Below are 26,013 nucleotides of genomic sequence, written 5' to 3'. Positions count from 1 at the left end.
CGAAGAGGCTTCGAATGGACATGGGAGCCGGAGGACGAGATGAGGAAGCGTTATCCGGACCTTTTTGCATCAGCAGACTTCGAGGACGAGGTCTAGTTCAAGTGGGGGATATTTGTAACGCTTGGTATAGGTATTAATAATTTCTCAACATGTTTTTAAGGATTTGGACTGGAACTCGACGAGTTCGGGAGCTCCAACTCATCGCGTAGGAATCTATTGGGCCACAAAGTTTAATGAACCAACTCGACGAGTTAGCGAGCCCCAACTCAATGAGCTGACGGCCAAAGATGAAACCCTAATTTTAGGGTTTTGCACCCTTAATAAAGGTCTTAAACTCTCTTGGATGGCCTCCCTACCAGCCTCCCTGTCCATAGAAACCCGAGATTCGTTTTCCATCTTGCATCTTGAGTGTGATGAGCTTAAAAGAGTAGTTTTTGGTTTTTCTTGAAAGGAGCTTGAAGGTGAGAAGCATCTAGCTTGAAGTAAGGGCTCTAGATCCAGAAACTCTTCTTCAAAGGCAACATTTGTGAGGTATAAAGTCGTCACCTTGTCATGTATTCGTCTAGATCTCCTTATTTGAAGTTTAAGCATGATTTTAGGGGTTTTGGTTGAGTTGCCCAAAAGATGTGAGTTCTAGGGGTTTACAAGCTAGATATGACCCCTTCATGACCTCTTGTAGCTTAAAGTTGCAAACTTTATTGGTCCCTGTGTCCCATTCATGCGATATATCCATTATGAAGTCATAAATGAGCCTTAGAGGGTATTTCTAGCATGCATGGACGTAAAGTTGGAATCTTTACATGTTTTGCCTACCTTGGGACATCAGATCCGTGTTTTGGAACATTAGAGTGAGAGTTTAAGGGCAAAATGAGTCAAGACCCTCTTAAAAGGACCTAGGGTTTGAGCTTGAAGCTTTATGGTTGGTCCTGGACGGTAAAGTTGGAAACTTTACCCTTCTAGACATCATTTTGAAAGGGGTATGAGGTTTGGAGTCTTTTGATTTAAAGGAAACGACTTAATGCAATAAGAAGTGTGTTTTCTGGCCAACTCGACGAGTTAATGAGTGAACTCGATGAGTTGGTGGGACTTTTCACGATCCAGCCAGTTGACAAGGGAACTCGACAAGTTGATAGCCAAACTCGACAAGTTGAGTCAACTCGGAATGTTGACCTTGACTTTGACTTTGACTAATGTTGACTCATAGGGTTTGAGGTGAGTCTTCTTACCACACTCATGGGTCGAATGCACCAAGGTCGACCCATTAATTGATATGATATGTTTGTTTTGAATGGGAAATGATATGTTATTTGATTTATGAATGGGTTTATGTGAAGACCATGGGGGATCCCATGGCACTTGTTAAGACCATGGGGGAGCCCATGACATAAGGATATAAGACCATGGGGGTAGCCCATGACATTCCATTGAAGGTCATGGAGAGAGTCCATGGCAATTTGTATGTATATGTATGAGCATGACATTATGTGATTATATGTTTTGTGTGATTGAGAAACTCACTAAGCTTGTTCTTACAGTTTATTTGTATGTTTCAGGTACTTCTATTGATAAGGGCAATGGCCTGGATTGATAATGAGGCATACATTCTCCGGTGTTTTCACATTTGGTCCTTTGTACTTTGAATTTTCAAAATATCATGGTTATGTATTGGGATTTTTATATTTACTATGGCTGATGTTATGAAAATAAAAGTTTAAAAATTTTATGAAAATTGGGCTGTTACAGTTGTCCTCTTTCGACGTCTCAAAACGAGAGTTTAGTTATTTTGATTTTATCCTTAAAATAATTTTAACCCTATATGAATTATTTACCAAGGCTAGGATCCACGATCAAAACTATAAATTTGTTTTATTTAAAATTAAATATGAAATCATTTAGTTTATATTACATTAATATCTTTTACCTAATCTTTACATTATAAATAATAATTAATATAAATACAATATATAAATATAAACGTACTAATTATTAGAAAACATACATACATAAACACTAAATACTTTGATCTAGTACAAAAGAAAGAAGGATCCCCGCGTTATGGGGGTTTGAAAGCTTCTGGTTTTTACGGTTTTTTGTCGGCCGGTATACATATAATTCAGTTGATATGATGATTTTTATAGTGTTTTGGTGTGTGTTTGTCGTTTCATTGTGTACAGTCAAGAAGGTCCGCCCGTGTATGCTTATTTATTAACTATTTGAGTATCTTTACCTTCAGATAAGTAAAATACAAAAAAAAGGTTTGCAAAGGAACTCTTTATCAAAAAAAAGTTGCATAAAAATGAAGTATAAACTATTACTTTTCGACACATATATCAAACAAACACTATAATCTCCAAATTTAGCAAAAATAAATCACCCCCCTTGGGCAACCAACTTTTCTTTAGTCATAGTACCCCTTTAAGATCATAACTTCATCTCTCTCTAATCACCATTTACAAAACTTTTCTAAACCGGTCAAGGATGGATAGTTTTCTTCATTTGTCAATGACACCCCGGTTAATGAAAATAGAGTAAGTTAAACAATCATAAACAGGGTATGTTAGCAAAAATAGAGTGTCACACCCCCAAACCAGAACGGCGGAAACGTTCAGGGGTGGATAACTTCATGTAAAGTATCATAACAACGAGTATAATAGTGAAGAAAGCAAACACAAGCATCATCAATATAATTGAAAGAGTTACATCACAGATTAAGTTTACATGTTTCAAAATCAATTACATCATGATGACAAAATAAGTTTTGAATTTAACGCCTTAGCGTCCTGTCCTCGAAAGTAGTTGATTACCTGTTTAGTGATTTCCTGAGAATACAAGTTGTTTGAAAAAGTGTCAACACAAAGGTTGGTGAGTTCATAAGAGTTAAACCGTTTTCCTTGTAAAAGTGGTAAAGGGATTCCAGAAAATCCAATATTTTCCTTGAAAAGTGTGTTGTAAGTTTCCGTGTTATGAAATTGTGCATCCTAGAATTCCCAATAATTTCCTTCCATAATCTCCAAGTGTATATAAGTTATATAAAATTAAAGTTAAATAAACCGTCAAATGTAATGGGTTTGCCCTAGGCCCACAACCAAACAAGGAACTGGAAATAAAGCAGACCCACCAATTCTAAGTCGATCACGACTTAATTCTATATAACTCTAGCATATACCCTTAGTAATTATGGGTGAAAACTAACAATTCTAGATAGAATGTAGTCTTAAAAACCAAACACCGTGTCACACCACAAAACCATGAACGGAGGAAATGTTCTGGCGCGGAGGACGTCATGTACAGTATCACAACAATGAATAGTAGTAAACAAGCAACAACATCATCCATTGCATTAATAATATAATTTCATACAAGTGTGTTCTGTCAACTTATATAGACACCAAATATATATATATATATATATATATATATATATATATATATCAAAATAAAAGATGAGTCTTGAACGAGCTCCATCTTCTCAAACCTGGCACCTGTACCTGTCTACTGGTGACCTGAGAATACAAGTTATTTTGAAAGAGAGTATTAGCTTTAAAGCTGGTGAGATCATAAGTATATTAGTGTCTGTATTGTAACACCGTGAATTTCAAAATAATTTTTCGCAAAATATAAAAACATTTTTGATTTAATTTTCATAAAACATCAAGTTTAAATCTTCAATTCACATCATACAAAATCCCAAGATCATATCACATAAAAATCCCTTGCGTGTGTACAAATCAAGCCGGCGCCTTCCCACGGTCATCACTAGTACCTGAAACAAACAACACTGACACTGTAAGCACGAAGCTTAGTGAGTTCCCCAAAATACCACACATACACATATTAGCCACTCGAGGCTATAACTATGTGGGTCCGTGGACCCTACTCTATGAACCCTCTGGTTCTAACTCTGGGAACCTTCCGGTTCTAACTCTGTAAACATGCACAACATAAATCACATAGAAATAATGCAGTACAACACATAGCATACAAATACTCTGTCACATAACTCTGGTTACCTACTCAAGGTAAAGTATAGTGAGAAGACTCACCTCGCGTATCTCGATAACTCGCAAATCCCGGAAATCACTCGCGCTCGATCCTCCGAGCTATAATCCTCCTATAACGCAATATATCTCTAATTAACACTTTCACAACTAAGGTTGACTACCCCTATCAAGTCAACACTGGTCAACTCTGGTCAACGGTCAACGGTCAACTTTGACCGGACTCGGCGAGTGCACTAGAGCGACTCAGCGAGTCTATACGTGTTCACTGACTTCCGAGGATCCTCTCTTGACACGTCGAGTACTTCTCTGACTCGACGAGTTCCACCTGGCATGAATCGCGGGGCCACCACGACTCAACTCGCCGAGTCTCAAGAACAACTCGGCGAGTTCCAGCTTGACTCAGTCCACCTGTCAACCCTCTCTGACTCTCCCTGACTCACTGAGTCAACCCTTAACTCGGTAAGACTACTCACTGAGTGGTTATGGACAATCTTCATGCTACTCGCCGAATCTGTTCTTCGGACTCGGCGAGTCTAAGCCATGCATGAACTCAAACTCACTCCTGAGGTCATATCCGTTCTAGTAACTCATAGATCCAGTCCTTCCAAGCACATTTATCACGTAAAGTTACAATCTTGGTGCTCACCCAGAAGTTCCAAAGGCTTTATTTGATGATATGGTCTCTAGAATGCTATTCTAAGCTCATGGCCTCCATTAACACTCATAAAGCTTGAGGGAAAAGAGTCTCTGGACCTCTTTGGGTCCAGATCTAAAGCATCAACACAAAAAGAGGCCAATTACTCCATGAATCATTCCACAAAGAAGCCCTAACTCTAAGATTTACACCAAGGGCTGAAAAAGGAACGAATGGTTACCTCAAATGAAGTCTCTGGACTCAGGAATCACTGGATTAGCACCTCCTTTGGTCTCCTCTTTCCTTGATCCTCTTCTATATGCAAAATCACCCACAAGTAATCAAGGATCTTCCTCTTTTCTCTCACAAAACGCTCAAGGACTCTTTTAGGGTTCTCTCTGGGGTTGGTGGCCGCAAATGACGGCCATAAGCCCCTTTAAATAGGTCTCATACCCTGAAATTTAGGGTTTCATTAAACAGCGTGGACTCGCCGAGTCCGGACGCGAACCCTTTCCCAAACCGCGATCATACTCGGCGAGTTTGAGCTCCAACTCGCCGAGTCTCCTCACAAAACACCAAAATTAAGAAGAATAAATAATACCTGGGAATCCGGGCTGTTACAATTCTCCCCCACTAGAACTAGACTTCGCCCTCGAAGTCTCGCTCTGCAAATAACTCCGGATGCTGCTCACACATCTAAAGCTCCGGCTCCCAAGTCATCTTGGACCCCTTACGATGCCTCCACTGAACCAAAACCAAGGGTATCTCCTTTTTCCTCAGAACCTTGATTTTCCGATCTCTGATTGCCACTGGTCTCTTAGCATAATTCAGGCTCGCATCCACCTGAATATCCTCTAATGGAACCACTGCCGACTCATCGGCTATACATTTCCTCAGTTGCGACACATGAAAAGTGTCGTGAATCTGCCCCAACTCTGCTGGCAAATCCAAACGATAGGCTACCCGGCCTACCCTCGCGATCACTCGGAATGGACCAATATATCGGGACCCCAACTTGCCCCTCTTCCTGAATCGAATCACTCCTTTCCAAGGAGAGACCTTCAGGAGTACAAGGTCACCGACCAAAAATTTGAGCTCGGACCGGCGCCTGTCCGCATAACTCTTCTGGCGACTCTGAGCGGTCAACAACCTCTGCCTGACCTGCTGTATCTGCTCTGACGTCTGAAGCACAATCTCTGTACTTCCCATCACACGTTGCTCTACCTCTCCCCAGCAAATGGGGTCCAATACCCCCTTCCCTACAACAGCTCAAAGGGCGGCATACTGATGCACTAATGATGGTTGTTGTTGTAGGAAAACTCTGCCAAGGGCAAATACGGGCCACAATTTCCCCCCGAAATCTAATACACATGCCCGAAACATATCCTCGAGCGTCTGAGTCGCTCGCTCTCTCTGAAGTGTCCACAGACATCACCATGGTAAACTCTAGCTCATTTCTCATATTCATCTTCGATACCGAGCACCAGGTCAGCTTTTGGCCCCACAGCTAAACCCCCAAAGGTCACACATAACATGATCCAAAACATTTCACTAACTTCCTCCCCGTGACCACTATCACAGCCCAGTGACACGCAAGTCACGAAATTCCCTTTTCCTCATAAAAAATACAATCCAATCGAAGATCGACTCAGCTCTAACCTCTGGCGTCTGCTGCGCATATTCTCCCGTGCGCCTCGCTGACCCTCCCGACAGAGACGGAGACCCCAGTCTCGCCCCGGTTTAACCACTAGGATTCCAAAAACTCAACACTAGGGCTACTCAAGACTAAAGCTCTTCTGCATCATGCACTTATCGGAGAACACTCCATCATCACACTCTCTTGCCATCTAGTGGGTACTATGGCTTCCCACAACATTACGACAGCCTCTGACTAGTGAGTACTATGGCTCCCCGTAGTATCACAACGCCAACTAACTAGTGAGTACTACGGCTCTCCGTAGTACCACGACTCCCTCCCTCTGACTTGTGAGTACTATGGCTCCCCGTAGAATCACAACACCCTCTGACTGGTAAATACTACGGCTCCCCGTAGCATCACTACTCTGTCTCTCTCTGACTTGTGAGTACTACGACTCCCCGTAGCATCACACTATACTCTCATTCTCATTACAATGCCACACTATGTTCACTAACTCATGCACTGAAGTCTATCATAGATAGTTACACACACACTTGCCCCGATATGCATTACAGACTCTGGCGGCAACCGCCAGAACACAAAACCTACCTCTGTGGAGATCCACTTCCTTAAATACTCCCTATTGATGACAATACACGAAGGGGTCCCACTGGAACTGTGGATACATGATACATCACTAGTCAACTTAAACCCAAGACTCTAAATATCTCTGAAATCGAGACGCTATACGCGGAAACCACGGAACACCCTAACAGAGCATCACAATGTCCTGCCTCTACCACTGATTCCCTTACTCCCAGCACCATACACATACAACAATACATTTCCTCTGAATCCCATAATAATTTCCTATTTCACTCAATGCGCAACTTCAGTGCAGCCAAACACTCAATTGGAATACAAGGAAGGTGCTAACCCTTCAGAACACACTGATGATCCTCCGAAACCCTTTCCACTACTACTCAAAATCTAAGCAAGAATACACATCCCAGCCCGGGAGTTGGCTACTCGACAATCTTCTACCCATGTCTCAACCCAGAAGTTCTCAACTGCCCATACCATCATTACGAGTCTTCCACTTGAAACGACTCTGACCACCACCAGATTCCTGACCATTGACCACCCGCCGTGGAGACACCCATCCTTCTTTCAGACATATACCACATGTATTATCTCGCCCTGCACCTTTCCTTGATCACCAATGACCCTGATCTCATGAATTCAAGCCGCAGGTTTCTGCATCCAACCCCTAACCGCTCTTGCACAAATCTCTGGTTCTCTCAATAAACCACCCGGTTCTCCCCCACTTAGGGTTCGAACCATCACTATCTGACACATCAACAACCTCACGAACTATTTTCACCATCAATAACGCACCTGCCCCTGGAAAGTGCTACGCAATGCCCGATAATCCCCTATAAGGAAATCAATCGATCTCATAACTTTGAAGCTCAGATGAAATCCTCAAGAACTTCTCGTCACGACTGCCTCTAGTCGTTCCAAGTCTCGTACCAATCCAATACCAAACAACTCAACTGTCCAATAACATCACTGACTCATAGACTGGACCACTAAATCATCATATTCACCCACTTCGACTCATCAACCGACGTTCCAACACATGGATCATCCCAAGAACAGGGACCCACTCCCATATTCAATACCCAACATAGATAGAAAAACCACTGCACTGATTAACTCGACTGGACTCCCCACTGATACCTCTACAATATGCCCTACTATACTCAAATAGGTGTAACGTGGTCCTCGACTATCTCAGTCCCAACTGACTATCTGCTCATGGTAAATCACTGTCTCGCAGCACACATGCTACCTGATACCCTGATGGAAAATCATCATCAATGACAACCTGCAAGGTTTTACCCCCAAACCCGAAACATAAACATCAGGCCTCTCATGTTCCGCACACGAACATAAATAGCACCACTCAGGTCATAGAAGGTGACATCTCCTCTATCGACTGATTTCTCAACTCATACCGAAATTCTCCCCTCCCTCTAACTCCTTACCAAAATACTCTGATATGCTCTCGACCTCCCTCTCAAGGGACACCTCTTCGAACTCAATCATGGCCCACATGCCTAAAACCCATAGCATCCAATCTCTACCTCATCAATCGTGATCGGATAACCGGAGAACCACAAGCATCATTCACTACGAACCATGGTACTCATCCCATGACATCTCTTCTCAATATGCTCCGGTGTATGGTACCCGAACCATAGCATCACTCCTCCATCTGCTCCGATGTATGATACTCGAACCATAACATCATTCCTTCATCCGCTCCGATTTATGGTACTCAAACCATAACTTCACTCCTCGATCCGCTCCGATGTATGGTACTCGAACCATAACATCACTCCTCAATCCACTCCGATGTATGGTACTCGAACCATAACATCACTCCTCAATCTGCTTCGATGTATGGTACTCGAACCATAACATCACTCCTCAATCCGCTCCGATGTATGGTACTCGAACCATAACATCACTCCTCAATCTGCTCTGATGTATGGTACTCAAACCATAACATCACTTCTCAATCCTCTCCGATGTATGGTACTCGAACCATAACATCACTCCTCAATCCGCTCCGATGTATGGTACTCGAACCATAACATCACTCCTCGATCTGCTCCGATGTATGGTACTCGAACCATAACATCACTTCTCAATCCGCTCCGATGTATGGTACTCGAACCATAACATCACTCCTCAATCTGCTCCGATGTATAGTACTCGAACCATAACATCACTCCTCAGTACGCTTCGATGTATGGTACTCGAACCATAACATCACTCTTCCATCCGCTCATTAGAACCTTCAGAATACTCCCTGTATCAAGTATGGGTCCTCTGCTTTCAGTAGTACGGGCCCATACTACCTGCCACATCTACCCATACTTTCCACACGGACTATCCCGGAGCTCCTAAGTAGCTGCTCGACCTTCTCGTTCACCAATTCCGTCGCGCGCTCGCTCCCCAGCAAAATTCTCTACTCTGCTAGAGCACTCATCTGGCTAAGGTTACTCCCTAGGCTCTTCCTAGATTCCCACACTTCTCTGCCATCAGCTGCTGAAGAGCTCCTAATGATGCCAGCCATCTACCTCCTGAATATCATCATATTCACTTGGTAGCTGACTCCCATCATCGAGAGTTCCACAAAGCACGAAGCAAGCAGCATTCGAGCATCGAAGAATATATATGACTCACTCTGGGTGATAACTCCGCTTGCTCTGCTCATCCTCGAAAGTACCACCGAACTCTGCAACTCTTCCCCTCGCGGGTTCTAACTATTCTTTCTCTAAGTACCACGGTACTTATCTAGGTATCTCCCCTAGATTACTCGTCTACTCAAATCCCCTAAAGGATTCCAACTAAATATTCTCACTCATCACATACTCAAAAGCACATCGCATATAACAACAATCCCTAGGCTAAGGCATCACAAATCAGGCCACTCTAGTCCTAAGATATGAAATACCTAGCTTGTCTCTAGCATGCAATAATATCTCATAAAGTGCATCATAAATATCTCATGACACAAAATTAAGGGTATTTTGGGAAATCACCGTTCGGGCGCGGACTGATCGTACACACAACTCTGCTTTGCGTTTCTTTTCAAAATCTTTTACTCTTTTTGAAAATATTTCTCAAATCCTCAGTTTGAGTTCAAATACGCCCGAAGGTGTACTCGAATCCCTCAAACCAAGGCTCTGATACCAACTTGTAACACCGTGAATTTCAAAATAATTTTTCGCAAAATATAAAAACATTTTTGATTTAATTTTCATAAAACATCAAGTTTAAATCTTCAATTCACATCATACAAAATCCCAAGATCATATCACATAAAAATCCCTTGCGTGTGTACAAATCAAGCCGGCGCCTTCCCACGGTCATCACTAGTACCTGAAACAAACAACACTGACACTGTAAGCACGAAGCTTAGTGAGTTCCCCAAAATACCACACATACACATATTAGCCACTCGAGGCTATAACTATGTGGGTCCATGGACCCTACTCTATGAACCCTCTGGTTCTAACTCTGGGAACCTTCCGGTTCTAACTCTGTAAACATGCACAACATAAATCACATAGAAATAATGCAGTACAACACATAGCATACAAATACTCTATCACATAACTCTGGTTACCTACTCAAGGTAAAGTATAGTGAGAAGACTCACCTCGCGTATCTCGATAACTCGCAAATCCCGGAAATCACTCGCGCTCGATCCTCCGAGCTATAATCCTCCTATAACGCAATATATCTCTAATTAACACTTTCACAACTAAGGTTGACTACCCCTATCAAGTCAACACTGGTCAACTCTGGTCAACGGTCAACGGTCAACTTTGACCGGACTCGGCGAGTGCACTAGAGCGACTCAGCGAGTCTATACGTGTTCACTGACTTCCGAGGATCCTCTCTTGACACGTCGAGTACTTCTCTGACTCGACGAGTTCCACCTGGCATGAATCGCAGGGCCACCACGACTCAACTCGCCGAGTCTCAAGAACAACTCGGCGAGTTCCAGCTTGACTCAGTCCACCTGTCAACCCTCTCTGACTCTCCCTGACTCACTGAGTCAACCCTTAACTCGGTAAGACTACTCACTGAGTGGTTATGGACAATCTTCATGCTACTCGCCGAATCTGTTCTTCGGACTCGGCGAGTCTAAGCCATGCATGAACTCAAACTCACTCCTGAGGTCATATCCGTTCTAGTAACTCATAGATCCAGTCCTTCCAAGCACATTTATCACGTAAAGTTACAATCTTGGTGCTCACCCAGAAGTTCCAAAGGCTTTATTTGATGATATGGTCTCTAGAATGCTATTCTAAGCTCATGGCCTCCATTAACACTCATAAAGCTTGAGGGAAAAGAGTCTCTGGACCTCTTTGGTTCCAGATCTAAAGCATCAACACAAAAAGAGGCCAATTACTCCATGAATCATTCCACAAAGAAGCCCTAACTCTAAGATTTACACCAAGGGCTGAAAAAGGAACGAATGGTTACCTCAAATGAAGTCTCTGGACTCAGGAATCACTGGATTAGCACCTCCTTTGGTCTCCTCTTGCCTTGATCCTCTTCTATATGCAAAATCACCCACAAGTAATCAAGGATCTTCCTCTTTTCTCTCACAAAACGCTCAAGGACTCTTTTAGGGTTCTCTCTGGGGTTGGTGGCCGCAAATGACGGCCATAAGCCCCTTTAAATAGGTCTCATACCCTGAAATTTAGGGTTTCATTAAACAACGTGGACTCGCCGAGCCCACCTTTTGGACTCGCCGAGTCCGGACGCGAACCCTTTCCCAAACTGCGTTCATACTCGGCGAGTTTGAGCTCCAACTCGCCGAGTCTCCTCACAAAACACCAAAATTATGAAGAATAAATAATACCTGGGAATCCGGTCTGTTACATGTATTTGTATGAAAGTATTTGTACGATGTTTTGTAAAATGTTTTGAACTCTCCTAGAAAACCCTATGTTTCCTACTAAAAGTAGTCTTCTACCAAGACATCTAGTGTCTATGTGTGTGTCTCTTGTAAGAGTGTGTATTTTCCCAAATCTGACTATCATTTATCAAAAATATAGTGTTTACATTACCGTGCATCGTGTGAATGTTCACGAAGTGAATGTAAAGGGGAAAATAATATAGTACTATAGTATTGTAATAAGTAACTACTGTTGTACTAACTACCTTAAACCAATTGTAATTTAAAGTAACATGTGATCGGCTTGTATCCTTCTACCGACTCTAGTAAAACAACGATGTAAGACGCCGTAAGAAATGACATTTGGCACCCGTAGACTTGCAAGTCCCACTGTAGCGAGCAGCAAGGTGTAGGGTAGTCAATCCAATATAGATCTATACGCAAACTCATACGCTCCCCAATTAAGGAGATTCTGGATACAAAAACGGTCATGGCAGGTAGTGCCATGCCCGATTTAGTGGCTCACATAACTGCATGAATGTATATGTAATGTATGTGCTAGCTATATTGTGTGTTCTTTCTCTGTCTAGCCTGTATGTATTGATATGTTCTGCGTGTACTAGCTGTATTGTATGTTCTCTCTCTATCTAGCAAGTATTGATATGTATTGTGTGTACTAGTTGTATTGTATTCTCTCTCTATCTAGCCAGTATTGACTCATGAATGAACTGACTCTTTGTATGATTCATTATTCTAGTAATAGTATTAGTAACTTCCTAAACTATGCCTATCGTAGTTTACTAGTAAAATGACTTGTATGTATGATCATGAATGTATACCCTTGCTACCCAAGGTTATTGAATTGGCTGATAGAAATTTTATGTCTATATATGTATACATAATATATAACTAATATTTAGACGACCTTTGGACGGATAACTGATGCCCTAAAGCCACATCCAAACAAGGAAAAGGAGATAAAGCGAGCTAGCCTTCCTAAGTCCTTTAAACATTACTTATATAACTATACATCCATAGGCATGCATTTGACAATATAAAAGTGTAAAAAGAGTTTAAGTAAAAGTATTAGACAAGCAAAAGAGTTTGTAAAATAGTTTGAAGCAAAACAGTTTGATAACACAGTTTGAAAAGTAAGAAAACCACTTGTTTGGTAGTTATTAATCACATGTGATGGATATAATAACTATAATTATTCAACTTGTATCCCCCCATAAAAGCATTTAAAAACATTTAAAATGTCGATTTAAGGGGTATGAACTCACCTGTAGTGAGTGGTATGGATGAACTGATGAAACAGGATTGCTAGGTGTTAAGTGAATACTTGAGCATAGACAAGGATCCTAGTTAACATATAATGACACATATATGTATCCAATTAGTCTTTAAACAACTAATTAACAAAGTTAATACATCCTAGGGCATGTTAAACACCTTGTATAATTGCTATAAGTCCTAAGGATTGCATCTAAGTGTTGTAGGACATTGCTATAGAGTTTAGGGTTCAAGGGAACCCCTTATATGAGTTTACGGTTATGTGACCATAACCCATTGATTTTACGGCCATAAACTCATGCTCCTTTAACCAAGTGTTGGTTTGAAGCTCTACAAGTCCTTAGAATCATTTCCACTTGAAGTATAAGCCTATGGAAGGGATTAGGGCACCATTTCACTCCTAAATGGAGTTTACGGTCCTTAGATGTCACAATTGGAAATTTTGTGTCATGTAATCTATACACTCAAGTTAATGTGAATAAAAAACTTAAGAGCATGGGTGATAACTACTATTAAGACATCAAAAACTTCAATCAAATACATCATACAAGTACTACAAATAGTCAACAAGTAATTAGAAACCCTAGAAGTTCTTGTTTAGGTCCATCTTGGACTAGGACTTCCTTGTTGGACCCAAGTGGACCAATAGGCTTCCAATTTGACTATCATGGGCTTAGAACCCTTAAAGGGGCTCTAATTGGAACCATATTAATTTATTTCAACATTTTGGGCCATATTGGGCCTAGAATGAAATGAATTAAAAGCTTTGATCCATGAATAACCTAAACCAGTCCAACAAATATGTAAAAAATCATACTATATTCTTTTATGATAAAACTCACCCAAACTAACTCTAATATTGGGCTTAGGGGCAAAAAGCCCAAATTTTTCCTTTTCCCTTCAAAACTCTCGGCCCAAGGCCCAAACCCAAGAGGAGATGAAGAGAGTTGACTTTCAAGTGACACCTCACTATTACCTCATGGTTATCCATGCAACATATCTCATATACCCATGCATACATCACCACAAATATCACTTCTTCTTCCTCTCTCTCACTCTCGGCCATCTCAAACACACACACATCTCACAAACTCTCTCAAGAACACTCAAGAACACTTCCTCCCTCTCCACTCCAAAATCTCGAAATTTAGGAAGCTTCCAAGAGGATATTTCCACAAATTCTTCATCTAAGAAGCACATCAAACTCGAGATCTTCAAGAAAAGGGTGTTAGGGTCAAAAATCACCAAGTTTTCTTCCATCCTTTCTTCAAGAACCGAAACTACCCCCTAAGGTGAGCTTCATACCCCCTATTTTCTGTTTTTATGAGTTTTGTGGGGGGGAATACAAGTGAAAGTGTAGATCTATATATGTTTTGTATGCCTTGTATGATTTCCATGCTTATATGTGTGTTTTTGTGTGTTATAATGTTGGATCTAGCCATAAAACCCCTCAAAACCGAGATATACTTTATGATTAATGATACTAGCATCAAGTATATTTCTACATACAAATTGTTCCAAGAAAAATAGCTAAATGGCTTAATAACATTTTATTTGGGCTAAAAACTCAATTTTTGGACTTAAAATGTTAAAAATATAAAGTTAAAGGGCCCAAATTGAAATGTTTCGAAATCTGATGAGGGAGATGAGACAAAACAGTTTCCATAATGTATTTTATGAAAATATACTTGTTGGAGGACTAAAAACACAAATTTCAAGCTTAATGGGCTAAAAATGACATTTTCGGCCCAATAAGGCCCATTATGCGAAATTTTCTGATTTGGAGGGCCAAAACTGTATTTTTCTGTAAAACAGTGGACTACTAGTGTTCCAAGTACTTTTCAAAGGTTTAAAATGCTTTTTAAATTTAAAAAGGACCGAAGTTGCAAAATTTTACAATTTGGGACAAAATTGTCAAAACTGCGAAAAAGAGGGGTTATAACCGAGAAAACTGCATTTTCAGGGACCTAAACTGTTTTCAATGAAAAGTATGCTGAAAAATATTAATTTCAATAATTTTTGGTGTTAAAATGACAAGTAAAATGATTTAAGGACCAAACCGGAAAGTTATTTACTTAAAGGGTTGAAAAAGTAAATCTTACAAACAATGAGGGGCTGAAAACAGAAAACTTTCAAGGCTAATTCAATACACGCAATTTGATCAAATAAGGGCACCGCGACTATCGACGAAATACAATACATACAATACCAAAAGTCGTTGTTAAACGAATTGGTTCGGTCTCGAACCAATAAAAACCCGAAACTACTAACACGACGATAACTCGATTCATACACGAAAACATTTGGTAATTCAATATACACGTGAGAGTGCACAGACGTCTACGCACTATCTTTGGGCCCCAAAAGTGTAAAATCTTGTTCGTTGGGCCTAGCTAGCCCAATGACCTGATCTTAAGGCCCGAAGACTTCTATCTTACGAGGTGTTGGGTCTTACACGATCTAACACAGCGTAAAAGGACTTTCAATGGCTTGTATACTATCGGTCCCCAAGGGTCCTTTGGTATTGCTAGTAAAGTCGGTATTTCATGCGAGGCGGGTCAGGGACCCCTCGTACCTTTTTTTTATTTATCCCCAACCGGTTAATGGAGTCATCGGGGTCTTCGTGTCCTCTTTCTCTTCGGATGTGGGGAAGACAGGGCGGTTGGATAACGTGATTAGTACGGACGACGCCTACGGGATCGTTAGTATAGTTATAAACTGGTCGTTTGTGTAACGCGTGTTTATAGCAATTAATCATGCTCAAAAATAATCCGACGTCGCCTGGGATTGATAACTTCACGCGTTGCAACGGTTTCATTTTAGCTTCATGGAATTCAAAGAATTAGGAAAACATCGGGTTTTCCTAGGGTTTTTCAATACATACGGATTCGAAATGTATACAAGTTGAATGAACAATTCTTTTTGCAAGTATGGAAACAAACAAGCATAACTATGGATCTTCGCAAACGTTTTTCAAAAGCTTTTCTTTTCAGAAAATATCGGATTTTCTGGTGGTTTTCAAAACGATACAAAACATTGTTTTTCAAATACCGCTTATGAACTCACCAACATTTCGCATGTTGACGTTTTTCAAAATACTTGTATTCTCAGGGAACCAGTGAATCAAAGGAAAATGTACTCAGTGATGGCTTGCAGTTTACTTATTAACGAGTCGAACAATTTATTTTTTTGGAATGTAATGTTTAAACAATGTGCTTCATGTAAACTTTATCGGTTGTACTATATTAATGCATGGTGACGAATGTTATTCTGTTTCATATATATTCAATGTTATGGTATTCAATTAAGTCACGACAGCCCTCGGACGTTTCCGCCGTCTGGTTCGGGGGTGTGACAGGTTGGTATCAGAGCTTTGTTTATAGTGAACTAGCATGTCGAGCCACACATTGATATGCAACTATAAACCAAAAAGAGGGACTAACATAACTCTGAACAAAACAGTAAATAAAACACGCTTGCTTGCTTTAGGAATAGAACATAACGCCGAACCAAACAAAATAATGCTAGTATCTCGGTTAATTCAGGACTGTTCTTAGTGGTATCAAGGAGTGGATGTAGCCTGATCAACTACACTCTCTCCAAAGTATAACTAACACACGTTTTGATGAGATCGGGATAGCTAGGGAACCTAAAACTATACCCCTTATCACCAAAAAGAGAACGTCTGTTTAGTCTGCAATAGTGGAAGAGGCATAGGATAATATTAGTGAACTTTTACGTGTTTTGCTATGTGTTGCGAATCTATGATTGTATGCTAAATGATAGAAGTACTTAAGTTCGTGCCATACACCTAGTCAGTAGGACCACAACCTCACGGAAACCACATACACCCAACATCTTTCCGTTTCGTGACAAGAAGATGCCTCTCCGACCTACTCGCGGAAACCCAGGACCAACTCCACCCGAAGTTGACTCCACTGCATTCCAGGTAGCCGTGTCTGTTGCGGTCACCGCAGCTATGGCACAACTCCATCAGGGGAATAATGGAGGAGGCAACGGACAAGGGGCAGGAAGTTCGAACAACGGGATGAACCAAGGATCTACCAAAACATGTACCTACAAGGACTTCACAAACGCTAAACCACGAACTTTCAACGGCACTGGAGGGGTGATCACTCTGAAACGGTGGATCGAGAAGGTGGAGTCGGTATTCGAGATATGCGATTGCCCCGAGCAGATGAAGGTGAAGTTCGCAGCCTGCACTTTTGTGGACCAAGCACTTACTTGGTGGAACGGACACGTGGAAGCCATGACGCTCCCTGTAGCCAACTCTATACCATGGGCAGAAATGAAAGAGATGTTAATGGCTGAGTACTGCCCGCGAGGCGAAATACAGAAGATGGAGCAAGAGCTATGGAACCTCACTGTGCAGAATGCGAATATCGATGCCTACATATCGAAATTTAGTGAACTATCCCTGCTGTGCCCGGGTATGATCACATCTGAAGGGAAGAAGATTGAGCGATTCATATGGGGACTAACGGCACCAATTCAAGGGAATGTGATAGCTGCAAACCCCGAGACATTTGACAGTGCGAAAAGATTGGCAAAGAAGCTGTATGATCATAACAACAAGAAGGGCGAGAAGCCAGTGGAGGCTGAGAAGAAAAAGGAGGGTGATGGCAAGAAAGGGAGGAACAACAAGAGAAAGGGGCGTCAGGGCCCCGAGACCTCTAAAAAGCAGCAGACAGTGGCAGTTAACGCTGTCGCCGTACCGGTTCCAGCCACACCACATGCTCCAGCCTCAGCTGCTTCAAATGCTTCAAGACCCTATTCCGGTAATCTTCCCAAATGCAATAAGTGCGGTCTCCATCATCACGGCGAATGCAGGGAACTCCATTGCACCAGTTGCAACCGAAGGGGACACACTGCAAGGTTCTGCAGGACTTATCCTCCCCAGAATCAAAATCAGGGAAACAACCACAACAACAACAACCACCGCAATAACAATAACACCAATGTCGGCGGCAACAATGCAGGGCCTAGCCACACCTACTTTGGGTGTGGAAGGACGGGGCACTTCCGCCGAGATTGCCCTAACAACAACAATTTAGGAAACAGAGGAGCAGGAAGGATGCTGACTATGGGTCAGGGTGAGGCAGTTCAGGACCCCGCAGTTGTGACCGGTACGTTTCTCCTAAACCACACTTATGCATGCATCTTATTTGACACCGGAGCGGAGCGAAGTTTCGTAAGCGAAAAGTTTAGACATTTATTAAAACAACGACCCCAGAAGCTAAATGAAACCTATACGGTGGAAATGGCCAATGGGAAAACCGAATCCACTGGGGAGATCTACATCGGATGTACCCTAACCCTTAACCAACACGTCTTTCGAATAGACCTAATGCCAGTATCAATTAGGAGTTTCGATGTGATTATCGGCATGGATTGGTTAAGCCCCCATCATGCTGAAATTATGTGCCACGAGAAGGCCGTTCGCCTTCGTCTCCCAAATCATGAAACCCTAGTAATTTACGGGGACAAACCTAGCACGAATCTTCGTCTTATCTCGTGCATCAAGGCACAAAAACATCTGCGAAAGAACAACTTGGCGTTCTTGGCTCACATAATGGACAAGACCAAAGAAGAAACTAACATCCAAGATATTCCGGTAGCGTGTGAATTTCCAGACGTGTTTCCTGAAGATCTTCCAGGAGTACCCCCAGAGAGACAGGTTGAGTTCCGAATCGACCTCGTTCCAAGAGCAACTCCTCTCGCTAAATCACCATATCGGTTGGCTCCTGCTGAAATGCAGGAATTGTCCAGCCAACTCGGTGAGCTTCTGGACAAGGGATTTATCCGACCTAGCTACTCGCCATGGGGAGCTCCGGTGCTCTTTGTCAAAAAGAAGGACGGATCGTTCAGAATGTGCATCGATTACAGAGAGTTAAATAAACTCACTATTAAAAACCGCTATCCACTCCCACGAATCAATGATCTATTCGACCAGCTCCAAGGAGCTAGTTATTTTTCTAAAGTAGATCTACGGTCCGGATACCACCAACTCAAAGTCCGGGAAGAGGATATTCCTAAGACCGCTTTCCGAACCCGCTACGGACATTATGAATTCGTCGTAATGCCCTTCGGTCTAACAAATGCACCTGCCGCATTTATGGACCTAATGAATCGAATCTGTCGACCGTTCCTTGACAACTTCGTCATTGTGTTTATCGATGACATCCTCGTCTATTCTCGAAGCAAAGAAGAGCATGGCCAACATCTCCGACAAGTCCTAGAAACCCTGCGATCGGAAAAGCTTTACGCCAAACTCTCTAAGTGTGAGTTCTGGCTCCGGAGTGTGAATTTCCTAGGCCACGTAGTTAGCCAAGACGGAATTCATGTGGATCCCTCTAAGGTCAAAGCCGTGGAAGGATGGGAAACTCCGACCACGCCCACCGAAATTCGCCAATTCTTGGGTCTAGCAGGCTACTATAGGAGATTCATTCAAAACTTCTCTAAGATCGCCAAGCCGCTTACCTCGCTTACGCAAAAGGGCGTACCATTCAAATGGACAGACCGACAAGAGATTGTGTTTCGAACCTTGAAGCAAGCTCTCTATAGCGCTCCTGTACTATCTCTACCTGAAGGAACGGAAGATTTTGTGGTCTACTATGACGCGTCGAATCAAGGCTTAGGTTGCGTTCTCATGCAACGTGGAAGAGTGATAGCATATGCGTCCCGCCAACTAAAGACGCACAAAGTAAATTACACGACCCATGACCTAGAATTGGGAGTTGTGGTCTTTGCTCTGAAAATTTGGAGGCACTACCTGTACGGTACGAAGTGCACCATCTTCACTGACCATAAGAGTCTCCAGCACATCTTGAACCAGAAGGAGCTGAACATGAGACAACGAAGATGGGTTGAATTGCTAAACGACTACGAGTGCGAAATCAAGTACCACCCAGGCAAGGCCAACATGGTGGCTGATGCATTAAGTCGGAAGGAGTACTCTAATCGCCGTACGAAAACTCTCTCGATAACCATTCAATCTCATCTGGCCACTCAAATTGCATCAGTCCAGTCAGAGGCTATGAAAACGGAAAATAGAGCTAGCGAGGCATTGCGCGGGATGGAGAAGAACCTAGAAGCAAAGGAGGATGGGGTATACTACTTCATGAACCGTATCTGAGTCCCAAAAAATCGGAGGATTTAGGGAGGCTGTTATGAAGGAAGCCCACAAGACGCGATACTCCATTCATCCTGGTTCGGACAAGATGTATTTGGATATTAAACAACACTATTGGTGGCCTAACATGAAGGCGGAAATCGCGACCTACGTTAGTAAGTGCCTTACGTGCGCCAAAGTGAAGGTGGAATACCAGAAACCTTCAGGGTTGTTACAGCAACCGGCAATCCCTGAGTGGAAATGGGAGGGGATTTCTATGGATTTCGTGACCAAGCTACCCAAGACGTCGGACGAACTGGACACCATATGGGTAATAATCAACCAACTGACGAAATCTGCCCATTTCCTGCCAATCAAAGAATCCTACAAGATGGAGAGATTGACGCGTTTATACCTACGAGAAATTGTGAGACTCCATGGAGTGCCAAAGTCTATTATCTCGGATAGGGACAGTAGGTTCACATCGCGCTTTTGGCAATCACTCCACAAGGCAATGGGAACTCATCTCGACATGAGCACCGCGTATCACCCACAAACGGACGGTCAAAGTGAACGAACCATTCAAACGCTCGAAGACATGCTTCGTGCGTGTGTGATAGACTTTGGGAAGTCTTGGGATACCCACCTACCTTTGATCGAGTTCTCATATAACAATAGTTACCATTCGAGCATCAAGGTAGCTCCTTTCGAAGCACTGTACGGGCGTAAATGTAGATCACCGTTATGTTGGGCTGAAGTAGGTGACACCCAGCTAGCAAGGACACATACATCGGATAGGGCACTAACGGGACCGGAGATCATTCGCGAAACCACAGAAAAGATCGTCCAGATCAGAGCTCGATTACAAGCATCGCGTGACCGACAAAAGAGCTATGCCGACAAACGGCGAAAGCCCTTAGAATTTCAGGTCGGTGATCGAGTACTGTTGAAAGTCTCACCCTGGAAAGGGGTTATACGTTTCGGAAAACGGGGAAAGCTGAACCCGCGATACATTGGACCTTTCGAAATCGTCGCCCGAATAGGTCCGGTAGCCTACAGACTGCAACTACCCGCAGAACTAAATGCTGTACACCCCGTGTTCCATGTCTCTAATCTAAAGAAGTGTCTATCAGATGAAACACTCGTCGTTCCCCTTGACGAAATCGAAATCAACGAGAATCTCCTGTTCGTTGAAGAACCAATCGAAACATGGACAGGGAGGTGAAGCGTACTAAGCAAAGTCGCATCCCGATCGTGAAGGTACGGTGGAACGCAAAGCGTGGGCCAGAATTCACGTGGGAACGCGAAGATCAAATGAAGCAAAAGTACCCTCACCTATTCTAGCATTCTCAAATCTAGCTTTCAAACAGAATTTCGGGACGAAATTCCCTCTAACGGGGGGATGATGTCACAACTGGAAATTTTGTGTCATGTAATCTATACACTCAATTTAATGTGAATAAAAAACTTAAGAGCATGGGTGATAACTACTATTAAGACATCAAAAACTTCAATCAAATACATCATACAAGTACTACAAATAGTCAACAAGTAATTGGAAACCCTAGAAGTTCTTGTTTAGGTCCATCTTGGACTAGGACTTCCTTGTTGGACCCAAGTGGACCAATAAGCTTCCAATTTGACTATCATGGGCTTAGAACCCTTAAAGGGGCTCTAATTGGAACCATATTAATTTATTTCAACATTTTGGGCCATATTGGGCCTAGAATGAAATGAATTAAAAGCTTTGATCCATGAATAACCTAAACTAGTCCAACAAATATGTAAAAATCATACTATATTCTTTTATGATAAAACTCACCCAAACTAACTCTAATATTGGGCTTAAGGGCAAAAAGCCCAAATTTTTCCTTTTCCCTTCAAAACTCTCGGCCCAAGGCCCAAACCCAAGAGGAGATGAAGAGAGTTGACTTTCAAGTGACACCTCACTATTACCTCATGGTTATCCATGCAACATATCTCATATACCCATGCATACATCACCTCAAAGATCACTTCTTCTTCCTCTCTCTCACTCTCGGCCATCTCAAACACACACACATCTCACAAACTCTCTCAAGAACACTCAAGAACACTTCCTCCCTCTCCACTCCAAAATCTCGAAATTTAGGAAGCTTCCAAGAGGATATTTCCACAAATTCTTCATCTAAGAAGCACATCAAACTCGAGATCTTCAAGAAAAGGGTGCTAGGGTCAAAAATCACCAAGTTTTCTTCCATCCTTTCTTCAAGAACCGAAACTACCCCCTAAGGTGAGCTTCATACCCCCTATTTTCTGTTTTTATGAGTTTTGTGGGGGGGAATACAAGTGAAAGTGTAGATCTATATATGTTTTGTATGCCTTGTATGATTTCCATGCTTATATGTGTGTTTTTGTGTGTTATAATGTTGGATCTAGCCATAAAACCCCTCAAAACCGAGATATACTTTATGATTAATGATACTAGCATCAAGTATATTTCTACATACAAATTGTTCCAAGAAAAATAGCTAAATGGCTTAATAACATTTTATTTGGGCTAAAAACTCAATTTTTGGACTTAAAATGTTAAAAATATAAAGTTAAAGGGCCCAAATTGAAATGTTTCGAAATCTGATGAGGGAGATGAGACAAAACAGTTTCCATAATGTATTTTATGAAAATATACTTGTTGGAGGACTAAAAACACAAATTTCAAGCTTAATGGGCTAAAAATGACATTTTCGGCCCAATAAGGCCCATTATGCGAAATTTTCTGATTTGGAGGGCCAAAACTGTATTTTTCTGTAAAACAGTGGACTACTAGTGTTCCAAGTACTTTTCAAAGGTTTAAAATGCTTTTTAAATTTAAAAAGGACCGAAGTTGCAAAATTTTACAATTTGGGACAAAATTGTCAAAACTGCGAAAAAGAGGGGTTATAACCGAGAAAACTGCATTTTCAGGGACCTAAACTGTTTTCAATGAAAAGTATGCTGAAAAATATTAATTTCAATAATTTTTGGTGTTAAAATGACAAGTAAAATGATTTAAGGACCAAACCGGAAAGTTATTTACTTAAAGGGTTGAAAAAGTAAATCTTACAAACAATGAGGGGCTGAAAACAGAAAACTTTCAAGGCTAATTCAATACACGCAATTTGATCAAATAAGGGCACCGCGACTATCGACGAAATACAATACATACAATACCAAAAGTCGTTGTTAAACGAATTGGTTCGGTCTCGAACCAATAAAAACCCGAAACTACTAACACGACGATAACTCGATTCATACACGAAAACATTTGGTAATTCAATATACACGTGAGAGTGCACAGACGTCTACGCACTATCTTTGGGCCCCAAAAGTGTAAAATCTTGTTCGTTGGGCCTAGCTAGCCCAATGACCTGATCTTAAGGCCCGAAGACTTCTATCTTACGAGGTGTTGGGTCTTACACGATCTAACACAGCGTAAAAGGACTTTCAATGGCTTGTATACTATCGGTCCCCAAGGGTCCTTTGGTATTGCTAGTAAAGTCGGTATTTCATGCGAGGCGGGTCAGGGACCCCTCGTACCTTTTTTTTATTTATCCCCAACCGGTTAATGGAGTCATCGGGGTCTTCGTGTCCTCTTTCTCTTCGGATGTGGGGAAGACAGGGCGGTTGGATAACGTGATTAGTACGGACGACGCCTACGGGATCGTTAGTATAGTTATAAACTGGTCGTTTGTGTAACGCGTGTTTATAGCAATTAATCATGCTCAAAAATAATCCGACGTCGCCTGGGATTGATAACTTCACGCGTTGCAACGGTTTCATTTTAGCTTCATGGAATTCAAAGAATTAGGAAAACATCGGGTTTTCCTAGGGTTTTTCAATACATACGGATTCGAAATGTATACAAGTTGAATGAACAATTCTTTTTGCAAGTATGGAAACAAACAAGCATAACTATGGATCTTCGCAAACGTTTTTCAAAAGCTTTTCTTTTCAGAAAAGTGGTGGTGGAAGTGAACATAAACTATAAATATCATAATTCACCAAATAGTGGTAGTGATAGTGAACATGAATTATGCATATTATAGTTTATCCAAATTGTTTGTAATGTAATGCAACCTAACTATACCTATTATAGTTAGCGTATTTGTTGGTAGTGTACACTTATTATAGTTTATTGTAACTACTAGTAGTAGTGGCAAACCTTGGTATATGATTCGTATCTTCGAGATAAGGTAAATAATATGTATTATCATTCACATGCATTCAATTAGTACTATCCTTGTCATGGTCTACCAAATGTTTGTATGTAACGGATGTAAACTTTGTTTATGACAATTTATTTTTTTACCATACTTAATATAGTAAAAACCCATTTGTTTTCTTATGTATGTCTACATACCAAGACAAAATGACATATAATGTAATAATATATAATCACATAATGATACACACCTTGCTCAACAATGGTGTGAATGGAAGTTGTAAGATGTCAACTTGTTTTTAACATTTCTGTACTGTTTTGGAAAAATCCCAAAAAAATCATACGAAGTCAAAAACTGAATCTGTAAACTCTGGGAGTTTAGAAAATTATCTAGTTTGTTTATAAATTTTATCATGATTTTTAGATGTCTCTAACGTGTATGAAAATGTCCATATTCACATACTGGTCTGGATTCGTAGCTACAGTGATAGGTAGTTCTGTAAAAATCGCCAAAAATTGTAGAAAAATCGTATGAACATGTTCAAGTAGTCATTTTAAAGGTATAAATCTGAACTATTTTCATCTAATACAGTTTTGAAAACTAAAATGTTTAAGTTGACCAAAACAGTTCGTGAATGGAGTTAAACTTTCCTGATGAAAGCTATTGGAAAAGTTTAGTTGTGTTCTTGGTGTTTTAACTTGTATTCCCCCCCCCCCCCCCTAAAACTTAAGAAAACATGAAAATATAGGGGTATTAACTCACCTTGTGTGATTTCATTGGATGAATGTCGAAAAAGAGAAGTTTTCAACTCAAGAACACTTAGAAGGTTGCCTTGAAGATTCGAGAATCTAACACCAAAATGATGGAATTTGTGTAAGCAATCCATGATTGGAGTAGAAGGAAGTGTAATAATCATAAGGATGATGAAGATACTTACCAAAAGTAGAAGGAAAGCCTTGGAAAATGCCTTGGAAATCTCGAAATTGAGAGAGAAGAGTTGAGAGAAAAGTGTTTGATCTATTGGTGAAAATGAGAGAAAATGAGTGAAGTGAGGAGAGAGGGTGTGTTTTCCAGCCCTTAGGAGGTGGGGAAGGCTGGAAAATGATGGAAAAGTACATTGACATGACTTAGGTATGGTGGAAGGAGTGTGGCTGGTCATGGAGTGGGTATGGGTGGTTGCTTGTGTCATAAATCAAAGAAAAGTCAACACTCCACCTCTTGTACTTCACCCACTCTTCTTGGATAAGATTTATCCCCAAAAACGTGATTAATTAATAAATATGGAGCCTTATATGTTAAAATAAAATTTTGGGTGAAAATCCTGCGTTAAAATAATTAAAAACGGGCCTAAAATGCAAAACTAGTCGAAAACCGGGAAGAAATTGCCTACCTGCGAGACCTCTCGGTTCTGGGCCGAGGTTCGGTCCTAATGCTGTTGGGCCCGAAGGAGAAAGGGAGCGAAATGGGGCAAGAGGCGAAGCTCGGTCCGAGAGGACCTTCGGGTTCGGTGCTCAGGTGAGGCTCGGTCCGAAGGGAGCTTCGGTTCTTGGGGCTTCGGCTCTCAGCAGGTTCGGTCCCAATATGGACCTTCGGTTCTAAGTACTTTCGGTCCAAGAGGGTTCGCTTCTTAGAGGGTGGTTTCAGT

Source organism: Lactuca serriola, chromosome 3, assembly GCF_051521515.1.
Source record: "Lactuca serriola cultivar US96UC23 chromosome 3, Lser_US96UC23_V15, whole genome shotgun sequence".
In the NCBI taxonomy this organism is placed as follows: Eukaryota; Viridiplantae; Streptophyta; class Magnoliopsida; order Asterales; family Asteraceae; genus Lactuca; species Lactuca serriola.
Note: the sequence above shows the minus strand (reverse complement) of the source record.